At 45.1% G+C, this 5,977-nt stretch overlaps 1 pseudogene; it reads right to left on the bottom strand.

The window, feature by feature from the left end:
- Nucleotides 1-5,977, bottom strand: part of LOC112069811 (glucocorticoid receptor-like) — a 95,387-nt pseudogene that overhangs the window by 15,209 nt on the left and 74,201 nt on the right.

Raw genomic sequence — 5,977 nt, 5'->3', positions numbered from 1 at the left:
CAGCTCACTACGGTCCCTGATGAGGAGAAGAGACATGTTAGTGATGATGTCACACTGGTGCTTCATAACGGTCCCTGATGAGAGAGAGAGAACATGTTAGTGATGATGTCACACTGGTGCTTCATACGGTCCCTGATGAGGAGAGAGAGACATGTTAGTGATGATGTCACACTGGTCTGCCATGTAGGGCAGCTTCATACGGTCCCTGATGAGGAGAGAGAGACATGTTAGTGATGATGTCACACTGGTGCTATATACGGTCCCTGATGAGGGAGAAGAGAGACAGGAGAGAGAACGAGACATGCAGACAGACAGAGACTTAGGCCAACAGATAAATAGACATACTGATTGATGACGAGGTCTGGAGCGAAGCAGAGCATGTTCCCGTCACACTGTTGGTAGGACCTCCAGCCCAGGCCGAAGGACATGAGGAACAACCAGGAACACTGCAGCAGAGTCATCTGGTCGTCCAGGTGAAGGTTCCGGAACCCTGCAGGGGAAGATAACAGAACACTGAATGACTAAATGTTCCATTTCCCTAATGATACTGTAGTACTTCTGTCTATGGTAAATACTGTGCAGTTTCCAACAGTGTCTCTTAGAAATAGTAGTACCTGGCAGAGACTTGGCCCACTTGACGGCTGATACCACCTGTCGTCCCCCCAGCCTGTTGAGGGTGGTCATGATGCGTGTGGAGGTGTCTGGCAGGGTGCCGTCGTAGCCAGAGTAGATGGTGTCTGGCTCGATGGCCTTTAGTAGAGACAGCATGGTGGGGGTGAGCTGGGGCATGACTTGGGGACCAGCGACCTGGCCTCTGGGAGCGGACGGGGGGTCAGCTCGGCCATGGTGGGCTGCTGCACACCCTTTAAACGGTTCAGCTTTCTAGTTTTACGAGCTGTAGCGAAGGAGAGAGGAAGGGAGGGAGAAGAGTATATTGAGTGACCATGATATCAAAAACCAGTTAAACTAACATACAGTACCTTCGGAGTGTATTCAGACCCCTTGACCTTTTCTACATTGTGCTACGTTACAGCCTTATTCTAAAATGATTAAATCGTCCCCTCCCTCCCCCCTCATAATCTACACACAATACCCCATAATGTCAAAGCAAAAACAGTTTTTCTGAAATTTTTGTCAAAAAAAAAACTGAAATCACATTTACATAACTTCCTAAAGTGTTCCCATTCCCTTTAATAAGTGCATCGATAACATTGTCCCCACAGTGACAGTACGTACAGTGGGAGAACAAGTATTTGATACACTGCCGATTTTGCAGGTTTTCCTACTTACAAAGCATGTAGAGGTCTGTAATTTTTATCATAGGTACACTTCAACTATGAGAGACGGAAGTATCATAAAACAAAAATCCAGAAAAATCACATATGTATGATTTTCTGGATTTTTGTTTTACAATTCCGTCTCTCAAGTTGAAGTTACCTATGATAAAAATACAACCTCACATGCTTTGTAAGTAGGAAAACCTGCAAAATCGCTCCTCACATGTTTGGGCAGCAGTTTAAGTGTTCTTTGAAATAATATTCAAAAATAAACTTGTTTTCAGTGCCTTCTCCCCACTTCTGTGTAGGCTGTGTAACATTACCCCAACCAGAAGCCATGTTGGAATTTACAGGCGAACTGCGCAAACTAAGTGTCTACAACTGCATCACTTTATCTTGTAGGGATTCTCGGTCACTGGACACTAATCCGCGTGTTGGATGGGGAGCGTTGCTGCACAGCTATTTTCAGGTCTCTCCAGAGATGCTCGATCTGGTTCAAGTCCGGGCTCTGGCTGGGCCACTCAGGGACATTCAGAGACGTCTTCATTGTCTTGGCTGTGTGCTTAGGGTCGTTGACCTGTTGGAAGGTGAACCTTCACCCCAGTCTGAGGTCCTGAGCGCTCTGGAGCAGGTTTTCATCAAGGATCTCGCTTTTTCCCTCAATCCTGACTAGTCTCCCAGTCCCTGCTGCTGAAAAACATTCCCACAGCATGATGCTGTCCCCACCATGCTTCACCGTAGGGATGGTGCCAGATTTCCTCCAGACGTGACACTTGGCATTCAGGCCAAAGAGTTCAATCTTGGTTTCATCAGACCAGAGAATCTTGTTTCTAATGGTCTGAGAGTCTTTAGGTGCCTTTTGGAAAACTCCAAGCGGGCTGTCATGTGCCATTTACTGAGGAGTGGCTTCCGTCTGGCCCCTCTACCATAAAGGCCTGATTGGTGGAGTGCTGCAGAGATGGTTGTACTTCTGGAAGGTTCTCCCATCTCCACAGAGGAACTCTGGAGCTCTGTCAGAGTGACCATCGGGTTCTTGGTGACCTCCCTGGCGAAGACCCTTCTCCCTCGATTGTTCAGTTTGGCCGGGCGACCAGTTCTAGGAAGAGTCTTGGTGGTTCCAAACTTCTTCCATTTAAAAATGGAGACCACTGTGTTCTTGGGGACCTTCAATGCTGCAGGAATTTTTTGGTACTCTTCCCCAGATCTGTACCTCGACACAATTCTGTCTCTGAGCTCTACGGACAATTCCTTTGACCTCATGCTTTGTCATTATGGGGTATTGTGTGTAGATTGCTGCTAAATATATATTTATTCCATTTTAGAATAAGGCTGTAACGTAACAAAATATGGAAAAAGTCTGAATACTCTCTGAGGGCACTGTATCTACTTGTATCTGGTACTTGAGCTTGTAGTAGCTTGTAGTCATAGATGGAGCTGTACACCAATTTACATTTAACCAATATAGAATCGTAAAATAAACAGGTTGAAAGAGTTTACGCATCCAGAGTTCATGCCCTGCACATGAGACTTAAACAAGGTTAAAGAGTTTAGCTTCCAGGTTATCCCTGCCATCGAGATTAAAAACAAAGGTTAAAGAGTTAGCTTCCAGGTTTGCCCTGCCATATGAGCTAATAAAACAAGTTAAGAGTTTACTTCCAGGTTCATCCCTGCCATAGAGACAATAAACAAGGTTAAGAGTTACGTTCCAGGTTCACTGCCTGAGATAAATAAAACAGGTAAAAGGTTTACGTTCCCGGTTGTATCCCTGCCATGAGAATAAAACAAGGTTAAAGAGTTTACCTTCCAGGTTCATCCCTGCCATGAGATAATAAACAAGGTTAAAGAGTTTACCTTCCAGGTTCATCCCTGCCATGAGACAATAAACAGGTAAAAGAGTTTACCTCCAGGTTCATCCCTGCATGAGAAATAAACAAGGTTAAAGAGTTTACCTTCAGGTTCATCCCTGCCATGAGAATAAAACAAGGTTAAAGAGTTTACCTTCCAGGTTCATCCCTGCCATGAGAAATTAAAACAAGGTAAAGAGTTTACCTTCCAGGTTCATCCCTGCAGAGAATAAAACAAGGTAAAGAGTTCTTCCAGGTTCATCCCTGCCATGAGATAATAACAAGTTAAAGAGTTTATCTTCCAGGTTCATCCCTGCATGGCAATTAAACAAGTTAAAGAGTTTACCTTCCAGGTTCATCCCTGCCATGAGACACTTGCGGAAGCGGCAGGCTGGACAGTTCTTCCTTCTGATCTTATCGATGATGCAGTCCTTCCTCCCAGCACACAGGTAGTTGTGCTGCCCTGAAACACCAGAAGAGAATTTGAATGACAAAGAAATGGAATAAAGTACCTCTTTCTTCTTGAATCACACTGGATCAGCCTCCAACCTGCAAATCAAATGTCTGCAGGGTCTTCATACGAACACGCACAGACAAGTATCATTCATGATATGCCTACCGTACATCATTCCATGTCACCAGCTGTGCACCAGTACCAGTAGCACCCGTTGTCCTACCATCTCACCCCTTACCATCCTACCTTGCCAGTATCTACCGTAAACCAAACATCATTCCATGCCGCCATAGTACAAGGTGTCCTACCATCTCACTCCTTGCCACTGTACCACAGGAAAGTATCATGATATATACCACACATCACCAGTGGTAGCCCAGTCCCAGATCCGTTTTCTGCCGACTTGTAAGATAGTAAAAACAGATCTGGGACCAGACCATACCAGTTGTCCTACCATCTCACCACTTGGAAAAATAGTAAAAACAGATCTGGGACCAGACCATACCAATTGTCCTAGCATCTCACCCCTTGCCACCGTACCTTCCACGGCTCTCTTGAAGAACACCTTGCAGCTTCCGCAGGTGAGCACCCCGTAGTGACAGCCGGACGCCTCATCTGAACACACCAGACAGATCTTATGGGCGGTCCCGGRCTTGCCCTGGGTTGTACACGACGCAGCGCCACCACCCTGCCTGGAGGTAGAACTACATTGAGAGGAGAGCAGGGAAGAGAGGAGAGCAGGGAAGAGAYGAGAGCGGGAGGAGGAGGGAAGTGGAAGGAGGGTTTAGAGTCAGTAACAAGTGCAATTTTCTGAACGAATACAAAATAATAACTTGGCAACAAGTATGATGATGCTTCTGGGATTCTGAAAACATACCGACACTATTCCCACAGACACAGAGAAAACTCTCTTAACTGTGTCACAGCTCACACAGAAGCATGTGGCCCTCACACTTTCTGTGAGCTGGGAACACAGTAACAACAGGGGAACTCAACACATTCCCTCTGCTCTTGAAAATATTACCTTCTACAGTTTCACAGCATGCCTGGGGTTATTTTATTTTACAAACAACATAATGAGCTAAACATACACTTCTGTTGTTACATTTCCTACATTTTGGCCTTTTGGTCTAGTGACCAAAACACTTTGGTCTCCATTTTGTTCAGTTGACCAAAATATTGGCATAAGATCCAGTACGTTTATTTTGGTTGAGTTTCTTTTCTCCGAAATGTCCTAAATGTACCACTTATCCTTCAAGATCCGAAGAACAAACATCTAACTGTGGTTCAATAATTTCCTCTATGGCCTCCACGCCATCTAAAGACCTGTGGTTGGAACACCATACATAAAGGCCGTCATAACAGTTCCTAGAATCACAGTTATTTGAATTCTATCCAAAGCATTGGAGCGGGCAGGTAGCCTAGTGGTTAGAGCGTTGGACTGGTAACCGAAAGGTTGCAAGATTGAATCCCTGAGCTGACAAGGTAAAAATCTGTCATTCTGCCCCTGATCAAGGCAGTTAACCCACTGTTCCTAGGCCGTCATTGAAAGTAAGAATGTGTTCGTAACRGACTTGCCTAGTTAAATAAAGATATAAAAATACGGAATTGTAGCAGATAGAAATGTCATGAATAGAGCTACCATGATCCCTTTCTCTACACGTCAGAGAGGCCTGTCTGTTCTATATAATCTGATTCTGAAGGTTTCTCAACATGTTGAGATGGCAGGTGGTCTAGTGGTTAGAGCGTTGGGCCAGTATCCGAAAGGTTGTGGGATCGAATCCCTGAGCTGACAAAGTAAAAAAAAAAAAAAGTCATTCTGCCCCTGAACAAGGTAGTACTACACTGTTCCCCAGTAGGCGGTCATTGTAAATAAGAATTTGTTCTTAACTGACTTGCCTAGTCAAATAAGAAATGTTTTCTGTTTGAGGTGCCCTTTCCCAAAACACACCACTAGGTGTAGCTGTTCGTTGCTGCAGTAATGTGCAGCTACTTCCTTCCTCTGAGCCTACGCCCACTGCACTGAGACAGGGCAACACTGACTCAGAGCACTATGCCACAGCAGCAGCAAACCTCATCTGTCTGCCACAACACAAACATCTGGTCTACCCTCATCTGATCTGAGACTTTTTAGAAGTCACCGCCTGCTTCTCAAATGACACTATTAGGGGACTGTATGGAGAAATATAGGGAACCATTAGATGTAGGCCTTAGTCTAAGCTGCTTAGACAGAGCAGCACTCACAGGGCATAAAACTACTAACTACTACCTAAGCAGGCCTAGTACTACTACTACTACTAAGCAGGCCTAGTACTACTACTACTAAGCAGGCCTAGTACTACTACTACTACTATTACTAAGCAGGCCTAGTACTACTACTACTAAGCAGGCCTCATACTACT

This window comes from Salvelinus sp. IW2-2015, unplaced genomic scaffold, assembly GCF_002910315.2.
Source record: "Salvelinus sp. IW2-2015 unplaced genomic scaffold, ASM291031v2 Un_scaffold1126, whole genome shotgun sequence".
NCBI classification, from domain to species: Eukaryota; Metazoa; Chordata; class Actinopteri; order Salmoniformes; family Salmonidae; genus Salvelinus; species Salvelinus sp. IW2-2015.
Note: the sequence above shows the minus strand (reverse complement) of the source record. Positions and strands in the feature narration are given on the sequence as shown.